Raw genomic sequence first — 11,720 nt, forward strand, 5'->3', positions numbered from 1 at the left:
TGGTGACGCCAACTTGACATTTCAAACCATATACAGAGTTTAGTGAGTTCTATACACTGATGCCCTGGGCGCTCGATGGTAACCTGTTGACCCTCGAATCGCCCCATACTGATTTTGTGTGTATGTGTCTGTTTGTCCCAGCGTGAAACCACCCCCATCCACTGAGTTTGCCCACCACAGAGCTCCTTGGCTGGGCTTGAGGCTGGGGAGAGAGGTCCATGGAGCTCCATCTCAGTCCACAGGCTGAGGTACTGAATGCACTGTCATGGATGATGCATAACTGCTGCCTTAATAACCATACAGTATACATACTATATATAGTATCTCACTGTGCATTCAGACTGTGTGTGTGTGCGTGCGTGCGTGTGTGTGTGCGTGCGTGCGTGCGTGTGTGCGTGTGTGTGTCATGGCAGCTGCCCCATCCAGGTACAGTCAGCGAGGATGACAAGTAGGAACAGACACTATGGAGTTAAGTCATTACATCCACACAATACAAAGCCTACTCCCGCAGTAATGTTCTGATGTAATGTTGTGAAACACTGCTGGGTACAACAGACTAGATCATCATCAGTCACCATTGGATCCCACAGCATAAATGTAATGCAAAGGGAATCCTGAGATAATCACAAACATTACCCTCCAGTTTGCCCTTCATTTCAGAACCAAGTTTTTTTTTAAACGTCACATATATGTGGACACCTGCTTTCGAACGTCTCATTCCAAAATCATGGGCATTAATATGAAGTTGGTCCCCCCTTTGCTGCTGCAACAGCCTCCAATCTTCTGGAAAGGCTTTCTACTAGATGTTGGAACATTGCTGCGGGGACTTGCTTCCATTCAGCCACAAGAGCATTAGTGAGGTTGCGCACTGATGTTGGGTGATCAGGCCTGGCTCGCAGTTGCCGTTGCAATTAATCCCAAAGGTATTTGATGGGGTTGAGATCAGGTCTCTGTGCAGGCCAGTCAAGTTCTTCCACACCGATCTCGACAAACCATTGTTTGTCATTGTATGCTGTAGCGTTAAGATTTCCCTTCAATGGAACTAAGGGGCCTAGCCCGAACCATGAAACACAGCGCCAGACCATTATTCCTCCTCCACTAAACTTTACAGTTGGCACTATACATTGGGGCAGGTAGCCTTCTCCTGGCATCGACCAAACCCAAATTCGTCCATCGGCCTGCCAGATGGTGAAGCGTGATTCATCACTACAGAGAATGCGTTTCCACTGCTTGGCCATGGAAACCCATTTCATGAAGCTCCCGACGATCAGTTCTTGTGCTGATACTGCTTCCAGAGGCAGTTTGGAACTTGGCAGTGAGTGTTGCAACACACATACGGTTTTTACGCACTACAGGCTTCAGCACTTGGCAGTCACGTTCTGTGAGCTTGTGTGTCCTACCACTTCGCGGCTGAGACGTTTTTGCTCCTAGACATTTCCCCTTCACAATGACAGCACTTACAGTTGACCGGGGCAGCTCTAGCAGGATAGAAATTTGACAAACTGACTTATTGGAAAGGTGCCATTCTATGACGGTGCCACATTGAAAGTCAATGAGATCTTCAGTAAGGCCATTTTACTACCTATGTTGGTCTATGGCGATTGATTGGATGTGTGCTCGATTTTATACACCTGTCAGCAACGGATGTGGCTGAAATAGCCGAATTCACTAATTTCAAGGGCTGTCCATATACTTATGTATATAGCTGTAAATACTATGCTGTGGAGTTTATAGCTTTACACTCCAGGGGCGTTTAGGATGAGCAGAACTTTGTGTGTGTGCATGAGTGTGTTTATCTGTGTGTGTGTGTGTGTGTGTGTGTGTGTGTGTGTGTGTGTGTGCGCACGCGTGCGTGTGCATGCTTGCGTTACTGTTACAGCTCGGAGTATTACAATGTGTCTCATTTCATCTCCCTTCTGCCTCCAGAATCTAATAGAGTCAGAGATACAGGGCTGTAGCCACTATACTGACAGGTTGGACAGAGATACAGGGCTGTAGCCACTATACTGACAGGTTGGACAGAGATACAGGGCTGTAGCCACTATACTGACAGGTTGGACAGAGATACAGGGCTGTAGCCACTATACTGACAGGTTGGACAGAGATACAGGGCTGTAGCCACTATACTGACAGGTTGGACAGAGATACAGGGCTGTAGCCACTATACTGACAGGTTGGACAGAGATACAGGGCTGTAGCCACTATACTGACAGGTTGGACAGAGATACAGGGCTGTAGCCACTATACTGACAGTTTGGACAGAGATACAGGGCTGTAGCCACTATACTGACAGGTTGGACAGAGATACAGGGCTATAGCCACTATACTGACAGGTTGGACAGAGATACAGGGCTGTAGCCACTATACTGACAGGTTGGACAGAGATACAGGGCTGTAGCCACTATACTGACAGGTTGGACAGAGATACAGGGATGTAGCCTCTATGCTGACAGGTTGGACAGAGATGCAGGGCTGTAGCCACTATACACTGACAGGTTGGACAGAGATACAGGGCTATAGCCACTATACTGACAGGTTGGACAGAGATACAGGGCTGTAGCCACTATACACTGACAGGTTGGACAGAGATACAAGTCTGTAGCCACTATACACTGACAGGTTGGACAGAGATACAGGGCTGTAGCCACTATACTGACAGGTTGGACAGAGATACAGGGCTGTAGCCACTATACACTGACAGGTTGGACAGAGATACAGGGCTATAGCCACTATACTGACAGGTTGGACAGAGATACAGGGCTGTAGCCACTATACACTGACAGGTTGGACAGAGATACAAGTCTGTAGCCACTATACACTGACAGGTTGGACAGAGATACAGGGCTGTAGCCACTATACTGACAGGTTGGACAGAGATACAGGGCTGTAGCCACTATACTGACAGGTTGGACAGAGATACAGGTCTGTGGCCACTATACACTGACAGGTTGGACAGAGATACAGGGCTGTAGCCACTATACTGACAGGTTGGACAGAGATACAGGGCTGTAGCCACTATACTGACAGGTTGGACAGAGATACAGGGCTGTAGCCACTATACTGACAGGTTGGACAGAGATACAGGGCTATAGCCACTATACTGACAGGTTGGACAGAGATACAGGGCTGTAGCCATTATACACTGACAGGTTGGACAGAGATACAGGTCTGTAGCCACTATACTGACAGGTTGGACAGAGATACAGGGCTGTAGCCACTATACACTGACAGGTTGGACAGAGATACAGGGCTGTAGCCACTATACTGACAGGTTGGACAGAGATACAGGACTATAGCCACTATACTGACAGGTTGGACAGAGATACAGGGCTGTAGCCACTGTACTGACAGGTTGGACAGAGATACAGGACTATAGCCACTATACTGACAGGTTGGACAGAGATACAGGGCTGTAGCCACTATACACTGACAGGTTGGACAGAGATACAGGGCTGTAGCCACTATACACTGACAGGTTGGACAGAGATATAGGGCTGTAGCCACTATACTGACAGGTTAGACAGTGGCAGCACACACTAGGCCTAATTGGCCCAAACATCAGTGAGAATGGAATAGGATGGACCACAATGCAGAGGTCAACAACACAGCCTATATGCCATATACTGTCCAGTAATGCAACTGAAATAATCATTGGCTATTCAATATGGCTGTGTCTGTCACGCCCTGACCTTAGAGAGCCTTGTTTATTCTCTATTTGGTTAGGTCAAGGTGTGACTTGGGTGGGCAAATCTATGTTTCTATTTCTTTGTTGGCCTAGTATGGTTCCCAATCAGAGGCAGCTGTTTATCGTTGTCTCTGATTGGGGATCATACTTAGGCAGCCCTTTTTCCCACCGTCAGTTGTGGGATCTTGATTTTGTTAGTTGCTGTATAGCCTGCAGAACTTTACTATTGTTTATCTTTTGTTTTTTTTGGTGTTCATCAAAATAAAGAAAGATATTCGCTTACCACGCTGCACCTTGGTCTAATTCATCTAACGACAGACGTAACAGTATCCATCTCGTTTTGAGGTCTTAATGCACATGGCTGAAAAAGGTGGATATGGATCTCAGTCCTGGCCTTTGGTCTCCCCTCAAATACAATCCCATCACCAGGATTGAATAGAAAGGAAATGGTAGATAAACCCGAGAGTGGGGAAAAAAAATCATATTCTAACAGGTGTGTATCACAGATGCCACACACTGACACCTGCATACAAGGACAATCAAAACAGGTGCATTCAATATCGTTTCTCACACATGATTTCCCACTTGACCAGTCAAAGGGATAATACCATGGTACTGCTTCTCAGACATAAACACACACATACACACACACACACACAGCCACAGTCAATACATCTCTTCACTGCTAAAAACATGTCATTATGTTGCTATCCACTCAGGCATGTTTATGCATGTTGTGTCAGTTTATAAAAGAACAGGCGACTGTAACCAACCGCGGCTAGCCAGTCGACTAGCTGTATGGATGTGTATATTCTTTCTGCTGTGGTGCACACACAGATGATATTGTGTTTAGACGCCGGACACTTACAATACATCAATGTCATGTGTGTAGACTCTATACAACCATTGAATTATATGATGCTAGAGAGGGGAAAATGCAGACCATATCATGTAGTGTACAGGCAGAAAAATTAACCAGACAAAGCTAGAAATGTGTGTCCAACATGAGATAACAGCTATTGTCCCTACTCCCTACTCCCTCACCTCATACACACACTCACAGACTATCACACACATACACAAAAACACAATCTCACACATACACACTCTGATACACACACTCTGAAACGCACATCCCTTCCACCTCCTCACCCCTACGTGAGGGATAACTCTGGGATAGATTATTCACGACTGGGGAAATCATGATGATCGTTGCGCAACAGGCATGGCTTCACTTTGATGCTCAATTAGCCTTGGGAGACCTGGCTAGCCCAACCAATTACCAATTTACTGCGTCGGGGAGCGCGACAGGAAGGCACAAACAGTGTGCATGCGGTGCGGTCACCACAGACGTATCGCTATCACTGGGCCTTTGCTTGTATGCTAATGCTCCTTTCATTTGGTTAAAAAGACACCATTGGAATAGTTGATGATAAATATAGCACTGTACATCATGTTGTGATTTCTCCCCCTTTCTCTCTTTCATTCTCTCACAATTTTACTTTGCCTTTCTGTGTCTCCCTCTCTCTCTCAAGCATCAACTGTATCACGGTCTCTCAGTTTTTCTCTTTGTCTCTCTCTGCCTCCCTCTACCCCTCTCCCTCTATCTCTCTTCCTCCAGAATGGAGGGATATGTGAGGGAGGAGGAAAAGATGGAGACCCATCGCAGAGTGGCTCATTAGGAGACAGAAAGAGGGACTACTGTCTAGCTGGCCACTGGCTACATCCCAAATATTTCTCAACAGCACCCTGCCCTGCTCTTTTCTTGTACCCACTCTTTGTTTCCTCTCCTTTTTTCCTTTCCCTGGTCCTTAGTCTCCTTTCTTAGGACCTTTCCAATTCTCTTGTCCTTGTTCTTGCTAAGGTTGTGTGTCATTAATAGTCTCCTTTCTTAGGACCTTTCCAATTCTCTTGTCCTTGTTCTTGCTAAGGTTGTGTGTCATTAATAAATGTATCCTCCTGGCATTCCCTTACAGGCTGCCTGCCTTCTATTGTTGTTTTGCATGAGACTATTCTCACCACAGCCCTGGTCTACAACACCATACTCCTGGACCACCAGGTCTACAACACCATACCTCCTGGACCACCAGGTCTACAACACCACACCTCCTGGACTACCAGGTCTACAACACCATACCTCCTGGACCACCAGGTTTACAACACCATACCCCCTGGGCCACCAGGTTTACAACACCATACCCCCTGGGCCACCAGGTCTACAACACCATACCTCCTGGACCACCAGGTCTACAACACTACACATCCTGGACCACCAGGTCTACAACACCATACCTCCTGGACCAGGAGGTCTACAACACCACACCTCCTGGACCACCAAGTCTACAACACCATACCTCATGGACCACCAGGTCTACAACACCATACCTCCTGGACCACCAGGTCTACAACACCACACCTCCTGGACCACCAGGTCTACAACACTACACCTCCTGGACCACCAGGTCTACAACACCATACCTCCTGGACCAGGAGGTCTACAACACCACACCTCCTGGACCACCAAGTCTACAACACCATACCTCATGGACCACCAGGTCTACAACACCATACCTCCTGGACCACCAGGTCTACAACACCACAGCTCCTGGACCACCAGGTCTACAACACCATACCCCCTGGACCAGGAGGTCTACAACACTACACCTCCTGGACCACCAGGTCTACAACACCATACCTCATGGACCACCAGGTCTACAACACCATACCTCCTGGACCACCAGGTCTACAACACTACACCTCCTGGACCACCAGGTCTACAACACCATACCTCCTGGACCACCAGGTCTACAACACCATACCTCCTGGACCACCAGGTCTACAACACCACAGCTCCTGGACCACCAGGTCTACAACACCATACCTCCTGGACCACCAGGTCTACAACACCATACCTCCTGGACCACCAGGTCTACAACACCACAGCTCCTGGACCACCAGGTCTACAACACCATACCTCCTGGACCACCAGGTCTACAACACCATACCTCCTGGACCAGGAGGTCTACAACACCATACCTCCTGGACCAGGAGGTCTACAACACCACAGCTCCTGGACCACCAGGTCTACAACACCATACATCCTGGACCACCAGGTCTACAACACCACAGCTCCTGGACCACCAGGTCAACAACGCCATACCCCCTGGACCACCAGATCTACAACACCATACCTCATGGATCATCAGAGTAAGCCTATAGACAAGCACAGGAGTATGACAGAGCTGATGTACAGCACCAGTCAAAAGTTTGGACAAACATACTTATTAAAGTATTTTTCTTTATTTTTACTATTTTCTACATTGTAGAATAGTGAACACATCAGAACTACAAAAGAACACAAATGGAATCATGTAGTAATCAAAAAAGTGTCATCTGATGCAGCGCTCCATCACTCTCCTTCTTGGTCAAATAGCCCTTACACAGCCTGTAAGTGTGTTGGGTCATTATCCTGTTGAAAAACAAATGACAGTCCCACTAAGCACAAACCAGATGGGATGGTGTATCACTGCAGAATGCTGCGGTGGCCATGCTGGTTAAGTGTGCCTTGAATTATAAATAAATCACAGACGGTGTCACCAGCAAAGCATCACCACACCATCACCACACCATCACACCTCCTCCTCCATGTTTCACGGTGGGAACCACACACGCAGAGATCATCCGTTCACCTACTCTGCATCTCACAAAGACACAGCGGTTGGACTCATCAGACCAAAAGACAGATTTCCAACGGTCTAAAGTCCATTGCTCGTGTTTCTTGGCCTAAGCAAGTCTCTTATTATTATTGGTGTCCTTCAGTAGTGGTTTATTTGCAGCAATTTGACCGTGAAGGCCTGATTCATGCAGTCTCCTCTGAACAGCTAATGTTGAGATGTGTCTGTTACTTGAAATCCGAGGTGCAGTTAACTCTAATGAACTTATCTTCTGCAGAAGAGGTAACTCTGGGTCGTCCTTTCCTGTGGAGGCCCTCATGAGAGCCAGTTTCATCATAGCGCTTGATGGTTTTTGCGACTGCACTTGAAGAAACTTTCAAAGTTCTTGACATTTTCCAGATTGACTGACCTTCATGTCTTAAAGTAATCATGGACTGTCGTTTCTCTTTGCTTATTTGAGCTGCTCTTGCCATAATATGGACTTGGTCTTTTACCAAATAGGGCTATCTTCTGTATACAACCCCTACCTTGTCACAACACAACTGATTGACTCAAACGCATTAAGAAGGAAAGAAATTACACAAATTAACTTATAAGGCACACCTGTTAATTGAATTCCTTTCCAGGTGACTATCTCATGAAGCTGGTTGAGATAATGTAAAGAGTGTGCAAAGCTGACATAAAGGAAAAGGGTGGCTACTTCAAATATATAATAAATGTTGATTTGTTTAACACTTCTTTGGTTACTACATGATTCCATTTGTGTTATTTCATAGTCTTGATGTCTTCACTACAATGTAGAAAATAGTAAAAATAAAGAAAAACCCTTGAATGAGTAGGTGTATCCAAACGTTTGGCTGATACTGTATATATAATCTGTCCGTGTGTGATAAGCCCTTTCTTCTATGGGGGTCTATGAGAAAGTGTGGAATTATGTGAAGCTTATTTGATCGAATAGAACTGTTGTAATGTTAATGGCTGTTATAAATGTACTGATATAAGTGGATGTACATGGCATTCCAGTAACTTTGAGAAAAACTACTTAGTTGTGCCTGTTGTTCACACGTGTATCTGCCCTCTCATTGGCTAGAATGATTCCACCTGATCTGGCCTCCTCCCGCCTGCCTTCCATCATTGAGGACACGTATTTCCATTGTTAGAGTGGTCATTCGACTATCTTGTCAATATAATAGATCATATTTGGTTTAATGGAGCATGGCATGTATCTTCCTTCTCTACATGGCCAGGGAAATGGAGATAATTGTATCGGCATTCAGCAGTAGCATGTTCATGCCTGTATGTCATTATCATTACGCAAGCTCATACTGTATATACATCCTATCATGAATACTAGAGTCGACTGAACTGATATAAATATGGAACAATCAACAAATGTCAAAGGTCATTCATAGATGTGTGGAATGACAGTCTTAAACCACACATCGAAAAGATCATTCAGACTCATATTTAGCCTCTCTATCGCTTCATCATTTGACATGCACACACACGTGCACACACACTCAAAGAGAACACTAACTCACAGGGAAACGTTCTGGAACAGTGTCAGCATTCTGTCATGTGATGGGTTGCCAATGAACTGGGCCGGCAGATCAATAGACCAACCGACAGGTTCTTCAACACAAAACACCTTCACTCCCGTTGCAGAGAGACAGAAAGGATATATTCACCTCACTGTGCATTCATCTGCTCACATAATGAAGGACAAGGTGCCTCATGCCCACTGCACATAAAGAGGCTAATATTTAGGAAATTACTGGAGTGGATAGCTAGAGGGAGAGAGAGAGACAGAGACAGAGAGATTCAGCACCATGGATAGTAGCCACAATGCTTGCATTTGAAGAGATTGTGTGTGTGTGTGTGTGTGTGTGTGTGTGTGTGTGTGTGTGTGTGTGTGTGTGTGTGTGTGTGTGTGTGTGTGTGTGTGCGTGTGTGCGCGTGTGTGTGTGTGCGCGTGTGTGTTTCTGTGCATGCATGCGTGTAAGATGACTCGACATTGAGTTGATGGATCCCCTTAAGGTTCCTTAAGGAGATTTGTCAATGGTGCCCAATTCGTTATTGATGTTGATGCCCAAATAATCCACTTACAGAAACTCTATTTTATTTACATTGGTTAAGCAGAAGGGCCTTGATAATAGTGGTGATGATGCTCCTGGGTATGCACTCTGCTCCAACCCAGCTGATCTATGTATAGATGGAAATGCCCTGACAATCTGAAGGCATGCCAAACATCACCCCCACCCTACTTTCTTCTTCCCCCTTCCTCCACCTCTTCTCCATCCCCAAGTCAAAATACTGCGCTGTGCCAAACAGCCGATGCAAAACCCTCCCTCCCGCCACAGCTATCGATTAAACCAAGACAGTGGTGAGAAACGGATACCTCTCATTTCTCCCTGCTTTTATCATTACCCCAAACACCATCCATCTCTTTCCTTCTGTTTCTCGCGCCTGTCTTTGCAGGTGCATCGTTCCGTTTTAGATTTACATTAATCTCCAATGGACGCTAGTCTATTTAAGCAGTATTCCATGTAGAACAATATCAAAAGAGTATACAGCTACTGTATGTATGAATTTCTTTTAGTTAACATTTCCATGCTCTCTCTCTGTTCTCTCTCTCTCTAAATCTCTCACGCGCTGCCGACGGTTAGCTAAATTTGGGTCAGTCGGTGTAGTGAACTCAAGCCAAATCCTCACGCGCAGAACCGCCTCGGGTGAGCGAGCTCAGCTCTGTCAGAATTGAACGGATTTCCCCATCACCACGGTTCCTTCCTAATCATATCTACATGAAGCCTACATAACGGGCTATAAACCCATTATCAAGTTAGCTTTTATGCATCTTTAAGCTACTTCACATAACCGCTTCAACTGCGAACACAATTCTGCAACCGCAAAACGACACGCATCAACAACATCCCGGTTCACATTCGTCCTCTCCCGGGGTAGGCTAGAACACCTATTCTCCCAACCTTCACTATGACAAGGTGGAAGAGTAAGAACATGAGGAGGAGGAGGAAATGAAGCTTAGAATAAACACAGTAAAGCGGGATGACTTTGCACTTACCGGAAAAAAAATCCTGGGTTACGTCAACAACGACACTTATTATCCACGTCTTCCCTTGGCAGCTTTCAATAGTATGCTGTCTGCTCAGAACGGAACCGCTCTCTCACTGTTCCCTGCAGGGGGTCTGGGGGTGGACCGAACATTCGTTGGATGCTTGCCGGGACAGGCATAGGCGGGGAGAGGAGAAAAAGAGGAGGCGGCGAAGCGGTGGTAGGCTACAAAGCAAAAGACTGGAGCGAAGTACTGCTGCGCACTGGAACAAGAGACAAGAACGCTGGAGAGGCAGGCTAGGCAGCTCCCCCGGTCTGTAGCTAACACACATACTACACGCACACACGCACCGCAGCACCCAGATTGAGGCTCACGTGTAGAAAGAGTGCCATCTTCAGGTTGTGAGAGAAGCATCTCTTCTAACTAGAATTAATGGGGAGTAATATATGCGTGATGGTGTGCGTGCGTGCGAGATTACTGGACATTGAGTTGATGGATCGTCTAAAGGTTCTTCAATGAGCTTCAGTGAAATTCGTTATTGATGTTGGTCCCCAAATAATACACTAACAGAAACAATTTTACACTGGTTAAGCAGAAGGGCCTCCCCCCACCCTACTTTCTTCTTCCCCCTCCTCCACCTTCTTCCCCCTCCTCTCCATCCCCAAATCAAAGTACTGTGCTGTGCCAAATAGCCGATGCAAAACCCTCCCTAACCCTCGCCACAGCTATCGATTGAACCAAAACAGGGGAGAAGGGGAGACTTCTCATTTCTCCCTGCATCTTCGGGTTTTTAGAGAAGCATCTCTTCTAACTGGAGTTAATGGTGAGAAATATTAAACATTTTTATTGTGTAACATTCAGAAAGCCAAAGTGCATAATGTTTAAGGAGGAACACATCAATAGTTGACTTGGTTGAAACTACGGTTTTAGTGACTCATCATACTTTAAAACAAGTTGATAATTCGTTCATGGAGATTGGTGGAAGTCCCACATTGATAAACTTGCACAGGTACAAACACACACAAAGGACTCCCAACACCAGTGGTCAAATCAAATCAAATTTTATTGGTCACATACACATATTTAGCAGATGTTATTGTGGGTTTAGCGAAATGCTTGTGTTCCTTGCTCAAACAGTGCAGTAATATCTAACAATTCACAACAATACACACAAATCTAAAAGTAAAATAATGGAATTAAGAAATATATAAATATTAGGACTAGCAATGTAGCAGTGGCATTGACTAAAATACAGTAGAATAGAATACAGTAAAATACTATATACATATGA

General features: G+C 45.7%; 1 protein-coding gene across 1 annotated transcript in view; it reads right to left on the reverse strand.

The window, feature by feature from the left end:
- LOC139420325 (catenin (cadherin-associated protein), delta 2a) overlaps nt 1-10,512 on the reverse strand; it is a 383,017-nt gene extending 372,505 nt beyond the window's left edge. Inside the window, exon 1 of the mRNA XM_071170302.1 lies at nt 10,439-10,512. The gene's annotated coding sequence lies outside the window, so the exon portion shown is untranslated. The remainder of the gene's footprint in view (nt 1-10,438) is intronic.
- Between the last annotated feature and the right edge of the window lie 1,208 nt (nt 10,513-11,720).

The sequence above is a fragment of the Oncorhynchus clarkii genome, chromosome 11 (genome assembly GCF_045791955.1).
Source record: "Oncorhynchus clarkii lewisi isolate Uvic-CL-2024 chromosome 11, UVic_Ocla_1.0, whole genome shotgun sequence".
In the NCBI taxonomy this organism is placed as follows: domain Eukaryota; kingdom Metazoa; phylum Chordata; class Actinopteri; order Salmoniformes; family Salmonidae; genus Oncorhynchus; species Oncorhynchus clarkii.